This window comes from Pleurodeles waltl, chromosome 11 (assembly GCF_031143425.1).
Source record: "Pleurodeles waltl isolate 20211129_DDA chromosome 11, aPleWal1.hap1.20221129, whole genome shotgun sequence".
In the NCBI taxonomy this organism is placed as follows: Eukaryota; Metazoa; Chordata; class Amphibia; order Caudata; family Salamandridae; genus Pleurodeles; species Pleurodeles waltl.
This window is the reverse complement of record NC_090450.1, coordinates 118,408,338-118,430,684: the sequence shown is the minus strand read 5'-3', so window position 1 is coordinate 118,430,684 and position 22,347 is coordinate 118,408,338.

Below are 22,347 nucleotides of genomic sequence, written 5' to 3'. Positions count from 1 at the left end.
ACAAGGAGGTGCCTCCTTGTAAATATGGAGCAGTGGTTAGCCCCACCAGAGCGTCACAAAAAGTGACACTCCGTTGGCACTGGGGGCTGTTAAATCTGTCCCTAAGATTGACAAGAATTAGTAAAATTTGAACACCCCTCTTACTATAAAACAAAAAAATCTCAATTGTCTGTACTGTAGTCTTTAGTAATGTGCTGTAGGAAAAACAGAAATTGTCAGAAGATAGTTGGATACATCAATAAGAAATTTGTAAATCAGGTGTTAGAAATGGGGTCTTTGGTTGACAGTCAGCTTACCTCCTGTTCAAGCAAGGACCCTCCCTCTAATCAGGGTAAAAGAGAATCACCCTCAGCCAACCCCTGATTACCCCCTTAGTTGGCTGAGCAGTAGGCTTAACTTCAGAGTGCTAGGTGTAAAATATTTGTACCAACACACACAGTAACTTAATGAAAACACTACAAAATGACACAACACCAGTTTAGAACAATAGGAAATATTTATCTAAACAAAACAAGACCAAAACGACAAAAATCCGACATACACAAGTCAAGTTATGAATTTTTAAAGATTAAACTCAAAAATAGCGCTTTAGAAACACAAAATGCTTCGATGAGGTGTTAACACGGCGTCGTGACAGAGTCATTCCCAACAAGCCGACACCAGTGGTGCCGGACACGTAGCCGCGTAGACCCCCAAGTACAGTACCTTTGGTGAAGAGTGAACACAAGTCAATGCGCGAAGTCGGGGATCGCGGCATCTGTTCGAAACATTGAATCCGTGCACTTCGAGTGGCGTCGCTCACGACGTGGTGCTGCGCCTTCCACTGAGTCGCAGACTTCAGCGGGGCTGCAGCGGCGTCGGGCCTGCGAAGCTCTCCGCGTTCCAGCGAAGATCAAGGAGTTGGTTGCAGGCGGCGTTACTGGATTCAGCAGCGGCGGCGATCCAAAGTCGTCCGAAGTTGATTTCCTTGTATTTCCACCAGCTTTCCTTTCAAGGGCCCAGGGACTGGATAGGGCACCACTTGTCAGAGCAGGAGTCTCTCCAGAGACTCCAGGTGCTGGCAGAAAGAAGTCGTTGCTGTCCCTGAGACTTCAAACAACAGGAGGCAGGCTGTAAATCAAGCCCTTGGAGATTTCTTCATAAGATGGTGTACTGCCATTTGTTAAATTTTGTTTTGACCAATGACTTTGTGTTTCACCACTGAGCATATTAGTTGCTCAATGTTCACCAGTAGCACATGGTATGTTTTGTTCAGTTGAGCCGCCTATGGGCTTTGACATGACATTAGCCATTACTTTCTGTATTCAGTTTAGCCGCCTATGGGCGTTGACATTGCATTAGCCATTACATTCTGTATTCTGCCTATTGGCTTTGACATGCTGTATCCAGTCTAGCCGCCTATTGGCTTTGACATTGCATTCCTATTGGCTTTGACATGATGTATTCAGTTTAGCTGCCTATTGACTTTGACATGCTATTAGATATTCTGCCTATTGACTTTGACATGATATTATATATTGCATTTTATATTCAGCTCCGCTGCCTATTGGCTTTGACATGATATTATACATTGCATTTTGTATTCAGCTCAGCTGCCTATGGGCTTTGACATGATATAAGACATTGCATTTTGTATTCAGCTCAGCTGCCTATTGGCTTTGACATGACACTAGACATTGCATTTGATATCTAGGTTAGCTGCCTATTGCCTTTAACGTGGAGTTAGACATTGCAGTTGAGAATCCAAGCTGTATTTTTCCAAGCTGTGTTTTTGCACCAGAGAACCAAGATGTTTTTCTCACAGTAGACTAGACATGATAAGAGAGAGTACATGGGTGTTGTTTTTTCTTCGCTTGAGCTTGGGAACAGGAGTAGTCTTGGAGACCTGGCCAGTCTCCAAAAGGCTTGCTCAGTTTCCCAGGTCTGAGAGGAGGGGGCACACCTTTGTAACGAATGTAACAGGCTGCAGAGGGTCAGATTCGAATCTGCCGGACCTCGTGCTGGAGCTTAGCGCAGGCTGCCAGCAATCCCGTGTGGGTAGATGAATCTCTCTTTCTCGCGGCTGACAGGGGTCATCAGCTTGCAGACCTTAGAAAGATGAAGCTGTAGATAGTTCCCACACGGTGAAGTATTTGTTTTGCTTTGCATTCAATATCTTATAAATATAACCTGCTGTGTATATTGCAAACTGATATATTTTGTTTGATTAACGCGGACTTGAAAGCTACTAATTCGTCATACATAAAAATTGGGGTTGGGGAAGAATTAACAACAATAAAAGTCTTCTTTGACCTCACAAGTGCATTTCTAGTGTGTTATGTTAGTGCTTAGAAACTAGATAAGAGAAAAAGCACTACAATTGGTACCAGGAGTCGTGGGGTCGGTCATTAAGAGGTGATTAAGAGGGTGTTGACGAGTTGGTAGATTTCTAAGTGCACACTTTAAAAGTGTAATTGTTTTTTGTTGTTTGGAGAATTACAGAAATTGTTTTCTGTTTGGGGAATCACAGTAGCACGGCAGACCATGTCTGAGAATACATGTGTTGATAAACTGCCTGATGGTGCTAAGAAAAACTGTGAATTGTTTTCTGTTTGGGGAATTACAGAAGCACTGCAGACCATGTCTGAAGATGCATGTGTAGCTAAAATGCCTGATAATGCTTTGAGAAATAATTTCTGTTGTACATATGTAGAAAAAGTGTCTTTTGGAAGTAATGATGACAGAAAGGTCTGGATACCTTTATCTGCTTACAGAGAAATGCAGGAGAAATGTAGGAAGTTGGAACATGAAAATAGGAATTTACGTGAGCAAATTAGCCCGACTGAAAGTTATAAAAAGGCTGTTTTTGAAGAATCTTTCTTGTCCCATTCCAGTAATGAGGGGGTTAAGACAGCTCCGAGCTGCACTGAGTTTTCGTGTGAGCCAGGGTTTTTGGCAGCCAAAATGCATTCCTTAACTGATAACACGAAGAGAGCTCAGAATGTGATTTACGAGTTACCGTTGCAAAATGCACAAGTAAAACAATAGATTTTAGAGCAGAGCCGACTTTCATTAGCTTGTTTGATTTTTGGAAAAAGAATATCCCTCATTTGAGTGAAATCCTAACACTTTTGTATATGGTCACTGTGAAAAATAATATGCAGCTGCGCGCTTGTGATTTGGCAAATGAAATAATGCAGACTTCAGGTTTCTGCGCAGTGCAAGAAGGAAAAACTGATGTACATGTAATTCAAGAACAAGGGAAGAAAATAGTGCCCCTAGCTAGAATCATACAATGGATCTGGTACTTGCAAGACAGGGCTAGAGTACCACAGGTAAAAGAGTTATCAATGAAGTTGTGTGCACCATTTGAATTCGTGTCTACTGAAGATAAAAAGCATGTTTGTTTTCCTAATGATTCATTGACTGAAATGTTGTTTTCTGGCACCGTAGAAGGAACATCGTTGTATAATGTGTGTCAGATTTTAAAGCATGTGTCATTTTTACGCCACATGGCTTGTACCTAACTGGTTCAATTACCTTGCAGATGTTAATGAGAAAAATTCAGAGAGAGAAGTGTACACCCAGAATTCTGCCTTAGTGGGGATGGCTAAGTGGATGCCCCAGAAATGTGAACAGCTGAGAGAAAAAGCCACTTACAGGTGGGCAGAGATGAGAGAGATGCACATTCCCCTAGATTTGATAAAAACTGTGCAGCACGCACAAAAGCAATCTGTCATGCAAGCAGTCACAGAGCAGTTGGGGAGAGGAAAGTTACCAGGACAGGAATGGCAAATTGATCAGGTTTTAGGGAGAGTGATTGCTGCAGATTACCAAGGAAAAATCGAAATTATGCTGATACCTAGAACAAATTGGAGACAGAATGGCCCAAATTGACAAAAATGCAGTGAATGGAGGTTTGTTAAAGAAGGAGTCTGCCCCAGCCCTTCTGACAGTGCAAGAAAAGGGAAGCTGTGGGGCAGCAGATAAAAACCTCAGTGCTGGTGTGTGGCTGAAGCCCCAAGTGACCCTCCAGAACCTGCAGAGAATATAACAAAGGGCCCCAAAAACGTCCTGCTGATTATAAAACAGGGAAAGAAAGAGGAAGGGTGCAGTTTAAATGAAAAATGTTATTTGCAAGAAAAGTCATACTTGTTTCTTTTGCAGATCCTACCACGTTTCGCCACTGTCCCTGAGTGTGCTGTGTGGTCCCCCTTCCGGTGTGTGCGTGTGGGGTCGGGGAAGGGACCGAATCCCCAACCTGAACCTGGCTGAGTAAAGTGCCAGCACCATGGATCCATTTTGCGCAAACTGCGCCTTCAGTTCAAGTTCAACTTGTGTGATTGCATTCTTCCACTGGAACTAAGCTGTGTTTTTTTTTTTTTCCCTCTCGTATGGAACTCTGACTTTTGCTTACCTTCCAGAAAACCTTTCAGGTGGACCGTGCATCTTTACATGAGTAGAACTCATGCCACATCAAATTGCTAACACTGTTGAATTAGAGACTCATTCAGAGTATAAAAATTGCCCAGTCTTTTCTATGTAGATGTATCTGATGTGAAAGGTTATGAAATGAATGTGTTAATTCACTTCTATTGCTTTACAGGGATTGCTTTGATCATTCATATCTGATTTGCTGATAATATTATTATTTTTTTGGGCTGATGTTTTTTGTTTTTGTTTGAAACAGGAGATATGTGAAACAAAAATTCATTGGTCAAAGGGCGGAATGTACTGCCATTTGTTAAATTTTGTTTTGACCAATGACTTTGTGTTTCACCACTGAGCATATTAGTTGCTCAATGTTCACCAGTAGCACATGGTATGTTTTGTTCAGTTGAGCCGCCTATGGGCTTTGACATGGCATTAGCCATTACTTTCTGTATTCAGTTTAGCCGCCTATGGGCTTTGACATTGCATTAGCCATTACATTCTGTATTCTGCCTATTGGCTTTGACATGCTGTATCCAGTCTAGCCGCCTATTGGCTTTGACATTGCATTCCTATTGGCTTTGACATGATGTATTCAGTTTAGCTGCCTATTGACTTTGACATGCTATTAGATATTCTGCCTATTGACTTTGACATGATATTATATATTGCATTTTATATTCAGCTCCGCTGCCTATTGGCTTTGACATGATATAAGACATTGCATTTTGTATTCAGCTCAGCTGCCTATTGGCTTTGACATGACACTAGACATTGCATTTGATATCTAGGTTAGCTGCCTATTGCCTTTAACGTGGAGTTAGACATTGCAGTTGAGAATCCAAGCTGTATTTTTCCAAGCTGTGTTTTTGCACCAGAGAACCAAGATGTTTTTCTCACAGTAGACTAGACATGATAAGAGAGAGTACATGGGTGTTGTTTTTTCTTCGCTTGAGCTTGGGAACAGGAGTAGTCTTGGAGACCTGGCCAGTCTCCAAAAGGCTTGCTCAGTTTCCCAGGTCTGAGAGGAGGGGGCACACCTTTGTAACGAATGTAACAGGCTGCAGAGGGTCAGATTCGAATCTGCCGGACCTCGTGCTGGAGCTTGGCGCAGGCTGCCAGCAATCCCGTGTGGGTAGATGAATCTCTCTTTCTCGCGGCTGACAGGGGTCATCAGCTTGCAGACCTTAGAAAGATGAAGCTGTAGATAGTTCCCACACGGTGAAGTATTTGTTTTGCTTTGCATTCAATATCTTATAAATATAACCTGCTGTGTATATTGCAAACTGATATATTTTGTTTGATTAATGCGGACTTGAAAGCTACTAATTCGTCATACATAAAAATTGGGGTTGGGGAAGAATTAACAACAATAAAAGTCTTCTTTGACCTCACAAGTGCATTTCTAGTGTGTTATGTTAGTGCTTAGAAACTAGATAAGAGAAAAAGCACTACAGATGGAAGGCACACAAAGTCCAGTCTTTGCCCTCTTACTCTGGCAGAAGCAGCAACTGCAGGATAGCTCCACAAAGCACAGTCACAGGCAGGGCAGCACTTCTCCTCAGCCCTTCAGCTCTTCTCCAGGCAGAGGTTCCTATTGATGTCCAGAAGTGATCTAAAGTCTGCGGTTTTGGGTGCCCTTCTTATACCCAATTTCTCCTTTGAAGTAGGCCTACTTCAAAGTAAAGTCTCTTTTGAATGTGAAATCCTGCCTTGCCCAGGCCAGGCCCCAGACACTCACCAGGGGGTCGGAGACTGCATTGTGTGAGGACAGGCACAGCCCTATCAGGTGTAAGTGACCACTCCTCCCCTCCCTCCATCCTAGCACAGATGGCTCATCAGGAAATGCAGACTACACCCCAGCTCCTTTTGTGTCACTGTCTAGTGTGAGGTGCAACCAACCCAACTGTCAAACTGACCCAGTCAGGGAATCCACAAACAGGCAGAGTCATAGAAATGATAAAAGCAAGAAAATGCTCACTTTCTAAAAGCACAATCTTAAAATCAACTTTACTAAAAGATGTATTTTTAAATTGTGAGCTCAGAGACCCCAAACTCCACATGTCCATCCGCTCCCAATGGGAATCTACACTTTAATCAGATTTAAAGGTAGCTCCCATGTTAACCTATGAGAGGGACAGGTCTTGGAACAGTGGAAAACAAATTTAGCAATATTTCACTGTCAGGACATATAAAACACATTACCATATGTCCTACCTTAACCATGCACTGCACCCTGCCCATGGGGCTACCTAGGGCCTACCTTAGGGGTGTCTGACATGTAAGAAAAGGGAAGGTCTAGGCCTGGCAAGTGGGTACACTTGCCAAGTCGAATTTACAGTTAAAACTGTACACACAGACACTGCAATGGCAGATCTGAGACATGATTACAGAGCTACTTATGTGGGTGGCACAACCAGTGCTGCAAGCCCACTAGTAGCATTTGGTTTACAGGCCCTGGGCACCCCTAGTGCACTTTACTAGGGACTTACTAGTAAATCAAATACACCAATCATGGATAAACCAATCAACCATATAATTTACACAGAGAGCCTATGCACTTTAGCACTGGTTAGCAGTGGTAAAGTCCTCAGAGTCCAAAAGCCAACAGCAACAGGTAAAAAAAAAATGGGAGGCAGGAGGTAAAAAGATTGGGGATGACCCTGCATAAGCAAAAAAAGTCCAACATCAGGCAATTCACACAAACTTTGAAGATATGTTAAACACTTTTTATCATCATGAAACAAGGTATAAATACATGGAGTTCCTCTTACAAAATGGCATATCATACATGCAATGTCTCTGCTGTAGTGACATAGAAAGCTTGCTTGCTCCAATTTAGGTAGCCCAAAATGAAGATGATCTTTTAAAGAAAATAGAAGTAAAACAAAGGTAGTTGCCCTTGGACCGATGGAGCTCTGAGGCCAAAAGGGACTTTCAGCATCAATCTTTAAGTAAAATCCAAATCAATATTAAAAATTCTTAACCCTTCTACAACTGCCTGGAAAACAACAGCTGTTACTCCTCTCCGTCAAACTACTGATTAATCACTCTGCTCGACATTGATGGAAAGTGCTTTGTCAAATTACTTCTTTGACAACACAAAACTAGAAAAATTAAGACACTATAAATGTCTGGGAATATCACTCGAGGAGTATGGGAGCTGCGCTAAGGAACTAGAGCCCCCGAGAGTCTTATTGACATTATCGAGCGACCTAACTCACCTGCTTAACAAAATGTAAAGGGCTGCACTTGGTCTTGGCTTCCAAGTTTCTCCCAACTCTAATATACAGTTCACTGGTCTTCTCCGGAATATTTGCAGACTAGTTGAAAATAGCGCAATGCCGAATGTATAAGAGGTTGTTCCATCTTTTCGACTCCACTTTGCAAGCATATGTTTATATAATGTCATTTACTGAGCCTGAGCTACAAGCTAGAGGTACTTTTTCTAATCATATTGTTCATATTTCCAATTCAATTACTAAAACAACTCTTATGGAAAGAGCTTTGAAGAGGTAACCAGAGCTGGACAGGCTACAGGGTGTTTCCAAGATCTGGCAATTGGAGCCGGTTTCACTCATGTGGGGGTCAGTTTTGTTGCTGGGAACCTGCCAGCCAAGTTCCTACTAGCAGAGCTTCCAAATAAAAGATGTGAAACAAATTATTTTAAAGCATGTTTAAAGAGTATTTTTTTTACATTGTTATAACATGCTTAAGTAATTGTTTCATGCAGTTGGCATGATAAATCAATGGAATGTTCCCTGTGCTAACATTGTTTAGTATTTTGTGGTACACAATCTACTATATGAATGTGGAAGTGAGAAAGTGATACTTTCAGAGAACATAAAATCATCCTCTGAGGTCAGGACAGCCTTGACAGTAGCTTGAGTGAAGGTTTTCAATGAAGCATTATTTTTGCCACATAGGGCTTCCATTACAGTTGGACAGCACCAGGACATCTCCCCAAGATCCGCAGATGCAGCATCTACCCAACTATTGGTCTGACCACCTCATGTAGAGTGGAGGGATGGAGCCTTAGCATGTTGTGCTGTGAGAAACAACCTCCCACCTGCCTGAGAAAATGGCTTAGAAAGGGCCATCCTATTTTGAGGAGGCAATCCAACATCATCACCTTTTTCTCATCGTCGGGACTGCCATATGTTTATTGTACTCTTAGACATGAAAAGTGCTCAAAACTCACAGCTTGTCAGGAAAATTGGCTTTGGGAATTTCAAATACAAATATTCTCTTGGGTGCTTGCCATTGAAAAACATAATAGATTGTAGACTTATCTGCTGTGGTGTCCTTCAATTTGCTGTAGAACTGCTGCCTTCATCATCATCTTATCTTTATTTTATTATTGAAACAATCATGCTAAACTACACTACAATACATCATATATAAGTTCACAAAACGATTATGCTTAGATTAGGTTAAATTTTCACTGAATTGTGTTATTGCAGATCTTTTTTTTAAAAACCCGCAAAGCAAATATACAATGGGATTAGCCAAAAAACAATCCCATTACAAAAAAATACAAAAAAATTATACAGCTGGTTTACAGGGTTGAAAGCCCCAAGAACTCAAAAACAGTAATACGTATCTACATCTAGAAGGTTAAAAACATTAACAAAAGAGGAAAAACTGCACCAATGTCTGAGAGGTTTTATCACATGGTCACACTAAGATAGATTTTATATCAAAATGTCCCAAAGTATTATTAAAAAATACTCAAATGCCATGAGAATCAAAAGGTACACCTAGGTAAGAGAACCAACTAACTTGCCTAATGTTTTGTCTCTTAATCAATGGATTCAGTTTGGCATTGTTGCTTACCACACTCCATATATTTGGTTTTAGTGATAATTATTTCTGGTTTGTCCATAAATTTAACAAAAGCATATATAAGATTACGAAGGGCATTTGGGGTGCATGAAAGCAAAACCATATCATCTGTGTAAAGTAAGGCTGGCACACATTTCACTTTCAGTGCATCTTTCCCCTGTGTGACTAAAAAGAAATAAAATGGAGGCTAAAACACATCCCTGGCGAATACCCTAGGACAGATTAAAAGATTCGGTGCATTCGCCCTCTGCAATATATCTAACTGAAGCAGCAATCCCATCATGCAAGGCCAGAAGAATTTCAACTAATGAATGGGGCAGGCCTAACTCACCAAAGTTTGGAATGATTTACCTGATTAAAGGCACTGCTAAGATCCATAAAAGCAAGCTATAATGAGCCTTTTCTAAGCTATGAAGTGCTTCCCTATCAAAATGTGCAGAATCAAACAGTTTTTGGGTTCCAAGGCCTTCTCTAAATCTGTACTACACAAAGCTAATGTAGTTGTTCTGTTGAACTCAGACTTCAATCTTATGTAAAATAATAAGCCCCATGATCTTAACTATTGAATCCAGCAGATGGTCTATAACATCCGGGATCTTTCCTGCTGCCTATTTTGAAAACAGGTACTATATAGGTTGTTTTCCATGAAGCAGGTATTTTCTGGGAGACTGCAGCATTGGGAACAATAGTGATAACAGGTCTCTACACAGGGATATTCTCTTTGTAAAAGTCCATCGGTTCCCCATGACGGTGGATGCCTTTTTTAGATGGAGTATCTTTACCATCCGCCGTAACTTCCTCAGGGTCAAATCGAGCCTCCAAGGGGAACTGTGGAGCAGTGACCATCTCAATCAACAAAGACATTTCCCCATAGGAGTAGATCTGCCTAAAATGGTCCAGCCAACATTCCAGAAAAATATTGGAACCTAGCCCCTCTGTCATAGCAGTGCTAATGATTCATTTTTGTACAATAACCCAATATTCTGAAAGTGTTCTTCTCTTTACATGCTTGAACGAGATTCTCTCATGTTTCTTCCTTGATCCCCAATTTCCTATTTCTGATAGATTACTTGCGTTCTAGTCCGGCTGCTGCAACCAGTTTCTTGTTCCTGGGTTTACAATTAAATGTGAGACGTAACCTTCTGCTAGCAGCTCTGCCTGTGCTATGAAACCAACCTAGATAGGGACTCCTCACTGGTCTGCAGTAACCATTAGTTTGATCTCTAATATCCCATCAGAGTGGTCAACATAGACAGAATATGGACTGTTTGCCAGTTTATCCTAAGCCTGTTATCCTTTATATCTAGATCTGTCGGCCCTAAGGGCTTGCATGGTCGGGTACTACTAGATAACTCAAGTACCAGTTCTATAGGATCATAGTCACTATGCTGGTTTTTACTTACCCTCTCCCCAGAGAGAATAAGCCGACCCATGTTCTTGGTATTAAAGACATTGGGGGTCATTCTGACCCTGGCGGTCTTGGACCGCCACGGTCACGAATGACGGAAGCACCGCCAACAGGCTGGCGGTGCTTCCCATGCCATTCTGACCGCGGCGGTAAAGCCGCGGTTGCCCTGCCGGGGCCGGCGGTATTCCACCGTTTTTGCCCCGGCTGGGAGAATCCGCCAGGGCAGCGCTGCAAGCAGCGCTGCCCTGGGGATTCTGACCCCCGTACCGCCAGCCTGTTTCTGGCGGTTTTCACCACCAGGAAGAGGCTGGTGGTAAGGGGTGTCCTGGGGCCCCTGGGGGCCCCTGCACTGCCCATGCCAGTGGCATGGGCAGTGCAGGGGCCCCCCAACAGCACGACGGGTGCAACTGCACCCGTCGCACCGCCGCAAAACTGCCGGCTCCATTCGGAGCCGGCTCCTGTGTTGCGGCCTCATTCCCGCCGGCCCAGCGGGAATGTTGGAATGGGGGCAGCGGTATTTTGGCCGCATGGCGGCCAAATGCCGGTTCCCGCCTTGCGGGCGGCTACCGCCACCCGCCAGAGTTGGAATCACCCCCATAGTCAATTACTGCACCTTGACCCCAGCCCAAAAAAGTAAGGGTCTGTTTAGATAGATTACCCACAATTTCAGCTGTATTATGTAGTCCAAATTTGGTAGGGTCTGTAAAGGTTTGAGGCCCCATTGATCAGCAGCCTGAGTAAACAATGGGTTATGCCTAATCGCAACCAGATCATGCACAGTATAACTAATTTAGCATTAAAATCCATTCCTATTATACCATGAAATTCTTTTGATACACTAGCTGATTTCTGTTTTAGGGTAGTTAGAATGCATAATAAAATATCAATCTGACAGCCAAGCTCATAAAGTGGGTTGTAAAAATTGATAACAAAAAAATAAACTTATTGATAAGATTAACCCATAAAATGAATGTCCCTTGATGGTTATAAGTGACTAGAAAAACCCTAAAAAACTTTGAAATGTGAATCACTGTCACCAATCTCCCCAAAGCTCCATGCCCCGGTGAAACAATAACAGGGACAGAGAAACTCTCATAACCATCCTAGATGATGTCTTCTGATTTCCAAGTTTCTTGTGTCATGACTATATCAAATATAAAAATATACTCAGTCCAAGTTTGGTCCAGCAGGTTGGCTTGATATCCAGCAACATTCCAACAGACTAATTGATTCAAAGAGTCTATCTCATTGGCAATGACGAAAGACAAATTGCTTTTAGAGTCCAAGCAAGACTTTAACAAGTTCATAATACCTTCAAATATATTACAGTTAGATGGTAGTCAGTTAATAACTTCTAGGTCCAAAATGTTGGAGAACCTGCTGGTAATTGCTAGGGATGATTGTGCGACACAGCCATGATATTTGGTAAAGATCGCTGGGATGTTTCCTCCATACTAGTTTGCAAGTGTTTGTGAAAGAACCCCAGTGGTACTAGATCAATACCATTGTCCATATGGCTCTGTCAAATATTGCAAACGATCGAACCACAAGCTAACCTTAGAAAACGACAATTAACTTGCTTAGCTGAAAAGCCAATCCACTCAACCTTCCTAACAAATAAAATGTCTTATATTTTGTAAAGTGAAAATTGCACCCAGCAGTCAGACTGATACAGCAGAAGGTCTAAGATCACACTGTTGAAAATGAAGGATATGCAAAATACACCTAATTCGCTTCAGCGTAAATTTTGGGAAAATGACACAAAATTATGTATACTTTAGGCAAAATGCGAATCCATCCTTTAGTCCTATAATTTAGGGAGAAATAAGTCCTCACACCAGGTGCCATGAACAATAGCCACTCGCTCTGTTCAATTTATTCCTGAACTACTGATACAAGCCAAAAGTCCATTTTACTTCTTTACATTCCATCTAAGGCCCTGTTATCTTGGAATTGAATTCAAACAAAAGGGCATCCCTTTTTGTTTTGTTCATCTATAGGCCCAATATTGTGACCTCTTTCAGGCAAATGCAACTTTCCTTCTTCCCGAAACATACCCAGTTTAAATCTTCAGTTGTTCTGTCCTAAATCTCAGATCTGTGTTTCAATTTGAATCACATCTGGAATATTCGAAAAGATTTGATAAACATTCAAGAAAAAAGAACTAAAGGGCCTACTTAGACCTATGAGTCAGTGCTAAAACGCTTTCAAATTGCATTTGTGTCAGTTTTTTTAATATTAACTCTCAGAAGGAGTTAAGGGCAAATTGCATGCTTCCTATGTTAGTCCAGGCCAAATGCAGTTTGACAGGAAGACTCCCATTTCAATTGCAAACTAGTCTTCTCGCCCGAAACAGAATACGTAAAGTGCACATTGCTTTTCCCTGAGTATGTTTGCAGTCCCACATTTTCCCAGATACAAACCAATGAAAAGTTGGAAAGCAATATGAGCAATATATCAGTTTACACATCTTAGAATAGGGAAAGAATAAACAAATTACACAAGGATGATAGTTTTGTTATCTTGGGACCGTGTCAAAATATGTGGTAATACCCTTCTCTGAATGGAAATTCTTTCCTATGACAATCATCAAACTATGAGGAAAACCAAATAGATATTTTCAATATTTCCTAGTATTAAGTGAATACTTTGACGAGCAGAAGGCAATTGCTACAATAAATGTGTGGAAATTCATGGTTGGGTGTAGAAGGAATCAAAGGCCTGGACGACATGGATTTGTTGTTGCGGTTGCAGGGATTGCACAGTGCAAAGGAAGAGTAAATAATGGCAAGAATAGATCCTAAGGACAGGGTTGGACTGGAATATAAAATAGGCACAGGGACGGGGCATGTTAAGTGGGACTTGGGAGGTGTGAGCAATATAATTGTAAGATACATTATACCACAAACAGGGCATATGAGAGGGGCATAAGTGCTAATGAAAAGGGAGAGGAATGTGAATTTGTAGGGGTACTAACATGGATGTCATTTAAGGGTCACAGCAGGTGAGGTTCCTCCGCTAAGGTGGAGGAACATCACCCCACTGTTTTTTCCAAAAAAGAAAATGATAGTAACATACATTACATTATTATCATTTTATTTTTCCTTGTAGGGAGGGGGATGGGCTGGTAGGGAGGGGGTCCGAGGTGGACTATTTGCACACAAAGTGCTGTATAGCACAGTCGGGTAGAGAACATGCACAGGTTCCCATTTCCAGTCTGAGCGACAAAGCAGTCTGCTCAGACCAATCACGACGCTGCTGTTAGCAGAGTCGTGATTGGCTGGGAGCCTGTGCAGCCAGGAAGAGGAAGAGGATGGAGGGCAGATTAACGTGTCTCAAAGGTAAGTGTTTTTATTTTTTTTACATTTATTTATTCTTTTAACCCCCCGTCCCTGTCTCACCCCACCACCCCTGTTCAGTGGCAGCCACCACTGGTCGCCTGGGGTCACAGCTGCTTTCACTTAAGTTCTTAATTAGTTACTGATAAAAGGACATCGCTGTAAATCTGGAGAGCACTATATAAGACCCCACAATGGAAATATTGCTGTTATGTACTTCATGTCTGACACATTTAAAATGCAGTGCATTTCAGAGTAATACGTCTAGAAATCACATTCTGTTGTGACGCTCCTGGCATTGCAGTCATCTACGAATGTGTTGGTGAGTTTTTTTCTGAATAGTTTACTTGCCTACAGAATGGCAGAACTGCTGAAGATTTAACAAAGTTATTGTTTTAGGGCCACCAAACAACTGGTGACTGCCAAGAAATCAAATTCCTCACAAGACAATTCTTTGAACCAGTTAAGAAAACTCTCTAGTTTTGTTGTATGTGTAATTTGTTTATCCTGATTTTTCGGTGTATCCCTTCCATAAAACTCTAAATAAGATCCAGTACTACAGTTGATTCAGTGATTTTCTTGAAATACATGCCTGAAGTGATGCAATCTAAAAGCAAGTTCTTTCATAGGAGTAGTTAAACGATACTTAAACACAAATTAAATGCAACTCAACCCGAAGAAGGGAATTTTGTTAATAAATCGAAATATGAGTTGAATTTGTCTCAATATGACACACCTAGGACAATTGGGATGGCTCTACTAGAACATCCTGCTATTTTACATTGAAAATCCTTCTGTCTCATTCTTCTACTGTATATGTAAATTCAGTTGGAGTGTGTTAGAAATGGGGTCTTTGGTTGGCAGTCAGGTTACCCCCTGTCCAAGCAAGGACCCTCACTCTAGTCAGGGTAAAGGAGAATCACCCTTGGCAGCTTGTCACGATCAGGCAAGCTTAACTTCAGCATCTAGGTGTAAAGTATTAGTACCAACACACAGAGTAACTCAGTGAAAACACTACAAAATGACACAACACAGGTTTAGAAAAAATGGAAACATTAATCTAAACAAAACAAAATGACAAAAATCCAACATACACAAGTCAAGTTATTAATTTTAAAAGTAAAAGAGTCTTAAATCCTTTTGTAAACAGTAAAAACACTGTTAGCTTTGAAAAGTACCTGGGTAGTGTCAAAATAGCACGCACTGGTGAGTGTGTGTCGAAAAAAGTTAGCGATGCATCGATTTCTCACCCGCAAGCGAGGCTGTGCATCGTTTCTCCTTCTCCAGTCGGTGCGCTGTGCGTTGTTTTTCCTCTCCACAGGAGAGTGACGCGTCGATCCGGGCAAGCACTCGGGTCCGGGCAGACATTGCGTAGTTTTTCATTGCCCAGCAAGGTTTGTGTCGAAAATCCTGAAGCACGGTAGCAGCAAAACTGCGCTGTGTGGGTTGCGATGTTACCAGTCTCCGTTAGCGGTGTGGAGCATCGTTTCTCCAGCCGCATGCGTTGATCTTCCAGCCGCGCTATGAGCAGAGCGTTGATTTCAGCCACAAAGCCGGCGGTGCATTGTTTCTCCAACTGCGTCTCAGAGATTGCGTCTGAAATTTCCCCGCACGGCGGTCTGTGCGTGGATTTTCAATCTTGGTCTGCCAGCGTCACCTGTCAAGGCCCCAGTAACTGGATAGGCACCACTTGGCAGGGCAGGAGTCTCAGCAGAGAGTCCAGGTGCTGGCAGGGGAAGTCTTTGATGGCCCTGAGACTTCAACAACAGGAGGCAAGCTCAGGACAAGCCCTTGGAGATTTCTTCACAAGCAGGAATGCACAACAAAGTCCAGTCTTTGTCCCCTTTCACCAGGCAGAAGCAGCAACTACAGGATAGCTCCACAAAGCACAGTCACAGGCAGGGCAGCTCTTCTCCTCAGCTCTTCAGCTGTTCTCCAGGCAGAGGTTTCTCTTGATATCCAGGATAAAGTCTGTGGTTTTGGGTGCCCTTCTTATACCCAGTTTGGCCTTTGAAGTAGGCTTACTTCAAAGGAAAGTCTCTCTTGTTTGTGAAATCCTGCCTTGCCCAGGCCATGCCCCAGACACACACCAGGGGTTGGAGACTGCATTGTGTGAGGGCAGGCACAGCCCTTTCAGATGTAAGTGACCACTCCTTCCCTCCCTCCTAGCACAGATGGCTCATCATGATATGCGGGCTACACCCCAGCTCCATTTGTGTCACTGTCTAGAGAGAGGTGCAAACAGACCAACTGTCAAACTGACCCAGATAGGGAATCCACAAATAGGCGAAGTCACAGAATGGTTTAAGCAAGAAAATGCCCACTTTCTAAAAGTGGCATTTTCAAACACACAATCTTAAAATCAACTTTACTAAAAATTTTGAGCTCAGAGACCCCAAACTCCAAATGTATATTGGCTCCCCAAGGGAATCTACTGTTTAATCATATTTAAAAGCAGCCCCCATATTAACCTATGAGAGGGATAGGCCTTGCAACAGTGAAAAACAAATTTGGCAGTATTTCACTGTTAGAACATATAAAACACATTAGTATATGTCCTACCGTAAACATACACTGCACCCTGCCCATGGGGCTACCTAGGGCCTACCTTAGGGGTGTCTTACATGTAAGAAAAGGGAAGGTTTAGGCCTGGCAAGTAGGTACACTTGCCAAGTCAAATTGGCAGTTGAAAACTGCACACACAGACACTGCAGTGGTAGGTCCGAGACATGATTACAGGGCTACTATTGTGGGTGACACAACCAGTGTTGCAGGCCCACTAGTAGCATTTGATTTACAGGCCCTTGGCACCTCTAGTGCACTGTACTAGGTACTTACCAGTAAATCAAACATGCCAATCTTGGAAATCCAATCAACAATACAATTTACACAGAGAGCATATGCACTTTAGCACTGGTTAGCAGTGGTAAAGTGCTCAGAGTTCAAAAGCCAACAACAAGAGGTCAGAAAAAATAGGAGGCAGGAGGCAAAAAGATTGAGGATGACTCTGCATAAGGAAAAAAGTCCTACAGAGTGTCACTTGTATTGTATTGTGTTGTAAAGTAGCTTTCATGTAGCCATTTGTGTGAAACGAATATGAAAGATGTTCGTTGGATTCACTTAGAGCTCTGGATCAATTAAAGCGTCATGAAGTTCACTTCTTATTAATGGTTGGTAATACCCACATCGCATCTACAACAAAGCCAGCCCAACCATCGCCCCCATACTCTGCAACATAATCAACTCCTCTTTTGAATCCGCCACCTACTCAGACCCCTGGATGCACGTGGAAATCACTGCCCTCCTAAAAAAAAACAAGCCGACCCGGAGATTCTCTCCAACTACCGTCCCATCTCCCTCCTCCATTTCCCTGCCAAGGTTGCCGAGAAATTAAAAAGAACCACAGCACGGAAACCACCCTCATCGCATGCACTGACAACATCAGGACCAAAGTCGACAAAGGCGAGACCGCCGCACTCATCCTCCTAGACCTCTCCGCAGCCTTTGACACCGTCTGCCACCACACACTCCGCACACGCCTCCACAACATAGGAATTCGCCACAAAGCCTTAGACTGGCTCACCTCCTTCCTCACCGACCGGACCCAGAGAGTCCGCCTTCCACCCTTCCACTCCAACACTACCAAGATCACCTGCGGAGTCCCCCAAGGGTCCTCCCTCAGCCCCACACTCTTCAACATTTACATGATCCCCCTGGCCAACATCCTCCGAGCACACGGAATCACTATCCTCTCCTATGCAGATGAAAGCCAACTCATCCTCTCCCTCACCCGCAACCCCACCACCGCCAAAAACCAACCTACACGCTGCTCTCCTCGACACCGCCAACTGGATGACAACTAACCACCTCAAGCTCAACTCCAACAAAACCGAGAACATCATCTTCGGCCCCAACAAAACCACATGGGACGACTCCTGGTGGCCCACCGCCCTAGGCCCCACCCCCACCCCTGCAAACCACACACGCAACCTCAGCATCATCCTGGACCCCTCCCTCCCCATGGCACAGCAAATCAATGCTCTAACCTCCTCCTGCTTCCACACACTCCGCACTCTAAAAAAATCCTTCAAATGGATTCCCCCAGAGACCAGGAAGACAGTCACACACGCACTCATCAGCAGCAGACTGGACTACGGTAACGCCCTCTACGCCAGCACCACACTTAAACTCAAAGGCAAACTCCAGAGTATCCAGAACACAGCCGCACGCCTCGTCCTTGGCCTCCCCCGCCACGAACGAATCTCACCACACCTCAAATCCCTTCACTGGCTACCCATAGACAAGAGAATCACATTCAAGATCCTCATCCACGCACAAAAATCCCTCCACAACACTGGCCCAACCTACCTCAACAAAAGAGTGAACTTCCACACTCCCACACGCAACCTCCGATCAGCCGACCTCGCTCTAGCCACAGTCCCCTGCATCCAACGCACCACCACAGGAGGCAGGTCCTTCTCCTACCTCGCCCCCAAAACCTGGAACTCCCTCCCCACCAACCTTCGCAAAACAAAAGACCTCCTGCTCTTCAGAAAGAACCTCAAGACATGGTTGTTCGATCAGTGACCGTCCCTGCCCTCCCCCTTGGTTTCCCCCCCTGCGCCTTGAGACCCTCATGGGTGAGTAGCGCGCTCTACACATTTTTTTGATTGATTGATTGATACCCTGTTATATATGCTGGTGAACTGTTTACAGTAATGTCTTTGCGTTTTGTCCATTTCTTTGGTCTACTTGACTCTGTCTTTTCTTTGTTTGGGAGCCACAGGCTCTTATAAGAGCAGAATAATATTTAACGTTTTAGTTAGCAGAAGTCAACGTGACTTTTCTCGTCTGCTGTCTGTAGTGGGAGGTGGAAGGTGTGATAGAGGGAAAATATATCCTTCAAATAATGAAAAGGCCATTTGGTATATTGCAGTTGTATGTTAGGTATACTGGCAGAATGTTGACTCTTAAATATTGTGCTGCCACCATTACCAGAATATCAAGTACCAATAATGAGCGGAAGTGCATATAAATAAACATAGATGTACTGTACTTTCATCTATATACATGTATGTGGATGATACTTCTTCAGAGTGCAGAGATGTGGAGTTACGAAGTGCACATCTATGCCTATCTGTTTGTAATTCCTTTCACAAAATTGTGGTTGTGGCTATTCCACCTAGACAATTTTGGTAGCACAATATATGGGTCATAAATGCGTTATAACTTACTGTATTTATTTTGTGGATTGTCCTCTAATCATTCATACCCTCTGAAATATTTTCCCCATTGATAGCAGATCTGAAAGTTGAGTTCACTGATGTTGTATAGATTAAATGAAAACATGCATGTGGTTCAAAAGAGAAAGAAAACTATTTGATAATGATTCCTGTGACCAGATTCCTGTGGCCAGGTTTTGATGTCCCCCGAATCCTTCTTATGAGGGTTTCAAAGATTAGAAGACAAGGAGTAGCTAACAATTGCGACAATTTAGTCCTAGAAGTGAGTTCAGCTCAGTCCTGCTCAAACATTTTGCTCAAGGGCGAATTGGATTTTTGTAGCCTTTGGAAGTTTATGGCAGATGGAATAACAAAATAATATGAGCGTCTTTGGCCCATTCATGTTATATTAAAGTGTGAAACAGATGTTAGTTGTTCATTCTGAAACTGAAGCAATTTTTGTGGAGCATATAATTCCGGTTTCTCTCTTATGCATGTGGGTAACTAAAAGTAAGGCACAAAAGATTGAAGCGATTTGCCATCTGCACCAGCAGCCAGTATGGCCCTCATCTGGCCTCACAGTTAGGAGGCCAATATATAATTACACTGGTCAGAATATACTGTAATTTGTGACCAGTGTTTTTGCAAACAGTATTGACTTTTGTAAACCAAACTGTGTACTAATCGGTCAGTTTGTAAAATCAGAATCAGATTGTGTCCCAATCAGACATACCTAATTATTATTCATTAGGTAGGTAACAAGTTGTGACCCACTCTGATTAGATACATTCACAGGGATAGTGGTCTGCATAGCCAGCAGACCACCATGTCTGTTACTGAGTTTAAATGCAGTAACATTTTGTAAACAATTTGCTTTTCTTTAAAACTTTCTCTGAGAGTTGGTAGCAGTTCTCTGGACCACTGCTGCTCCTTTAGAAACCTTTTCCAAAATTCTCAAAGGGCAAGGATTCCAAAGTGGGCCCGTTCCCTTTTGCAAATGCGTTACTGTTAGAAATGGGGTTTTTGGTTGGCAGTCAGGTTGCCCTCTGTCCAAGCAAGAACCCTCACTCTAGTCAGGGTAAGTCACACACAATCCAAAATCAGCCTGTGCTCACCCTCCGGTAGCTTGGCACGAGCAGTCAGGCTTAACTTAGAAGGCAATGTGTAAAGCATTTGTGCAATAAATCATACACCATAGCATAACACCACAAAAATACACCACACAGTATTTAGAAAAATATATAATATTTATCTGGGTATCTTCAGGTCAAAATGATCAAAGTTGCAATACGAATTTGTAAAGATATCACTGAAAAGTGATAGAAAGTGTCTTAAGTCTTTAGAATATAAACAAAGTCTCTTTCAAGCACAAGTACCTGGTTGGGAGTGGAAAAATCTCCTCAGAGGGCCACAAGAGAAGAGGTGCGTGGAAAAAGGGTGTGTGCGTCGATTTCTCCCCAGCACACACGGACTTGCGCCGTTATTTTCCACGCGGGGAAGTCGGCGTCGTTTTCCGGCGCGTGGACAGTCTCTTTCTGTGGATCGCGGGGATTACCAGATGTCCCGGGTCTGTGCGTGGATTTTCCTGCTTGTTCTCCGGCTGCGCGTCGGTCTGCGGGGCTGCGCGTCGAAATTACGATCTCACGGCAGGCGTTGCGTCTATTTCTCCTCTAGACTTCGATCTGCGGGGCTGCGCATTGAAATTACGATCTCCCGGCAGGCGTCGCGTCGATTTCTCCTCTAGAGGTCGGGCGGCGTTGTCCTTGCGAGGCCGGGCGTCGGATCTTCGATCGTCCCCAGAGCGTCGCGTTGATCAGCGTCGGAGTGCGGCGTTTTTCTCGCCGCGAAACAAGTTGTGCGTCGAAATTTTCGGCGCACGGAGCATCCAAGTAAAAGAGAGAAGTCTTTTTGGCCCTGAGACTTCAAGGAACAGGAGGCAAGCTCTATCCAAGCCCTTGGAGAGCACTTTCACAGCCAGACAAGAGTTCAGCAAGGCAGCAGGGCAACAGCAAGGCAGCAGTCCTTTGTAGAAAGCAGACAGGTGAGTCCTTTGAGCAGCCAGGCAGTTCTTCTTGGCAGGAAGCAGGTTCTGGTTTAGGTTTCTTCTCCAGGAACTGTCTGAGGTGGTAGGGCAGAGGCCCTGTTTTATACCCAAATGTGCCTTTGAAGTGGGGGAGACTTCAAAGAGTGGATTAGAAGTGCACCAGGTCCCCTTTCAGTTCAATCCTATCTGCCAGGGTCCCAGTAGGGGGTGTGGCAGTCCTTTTTGTGAGAGCAGGCCCTCCACCCTCCCAGCCCAGGAAGACCCATTCAAAATGCAGATGTATGCAAGTGAGGCTGAGTACCCTGTGTTTGGGGTGTGTCTGAGTGAATGCACAAGGAGCTGTCAACTAAACCCAGCCAGATGTGGATTTGTAAGGCACAGAAAGATTTACGTGCAGAGAAATGCTCACTTTCTAAAAGTGGCATTTCTAAAATAGTAATATTAAATCCAACTTCACCAGTCAGCAGGATTATGTATTACCATTCTGGTCATACTAAATATGACTTTCCTACTCCTTTCAGATCAGCAGCTACCACTTCAACAATGTCTGAGGGCAGCCCCAATGCTAGCCTATGAAGGGAGCAGGCCTCACAGTAGTGTAAAAACTAATTTAGGAGTTTAACACTACCAGGACTACACAGGCACATGTCCTGCCTTTTACCCACACAGCACCCTGCTCTAGGGGTTACCTAGGGCACACATTAGGGGTGACGAATATGTAGAAAAAGGGGAGTTTTAGGCTTGGCAAGTACTTTTAAATGCCAAGTCGAAGTGACAGTGAAACTGCACACACAGGCCTTGCAATGGCAGGTCTGAGACAAGGCAAAGGGGCTACTTAAGTGGGTGGCACAACCAGTGCTGCAGGCCCACTAGTAGCATTTAATCTACAGGCCCTAGGCACATACAGTGCACCTTACTAGGGACTTATAGGTAAATTAAATAGTCCAATTGGGTGTGATCCAAGGTTACCATGTTTAAAGGGAGAGAGCATATGCACTTTAGCACTGGTTAGCAGTGGTAAAAGGCAAAAAGTCTGGGGATAACCCTGCAGAAGGGCCATTTCCAACATATATATATTGT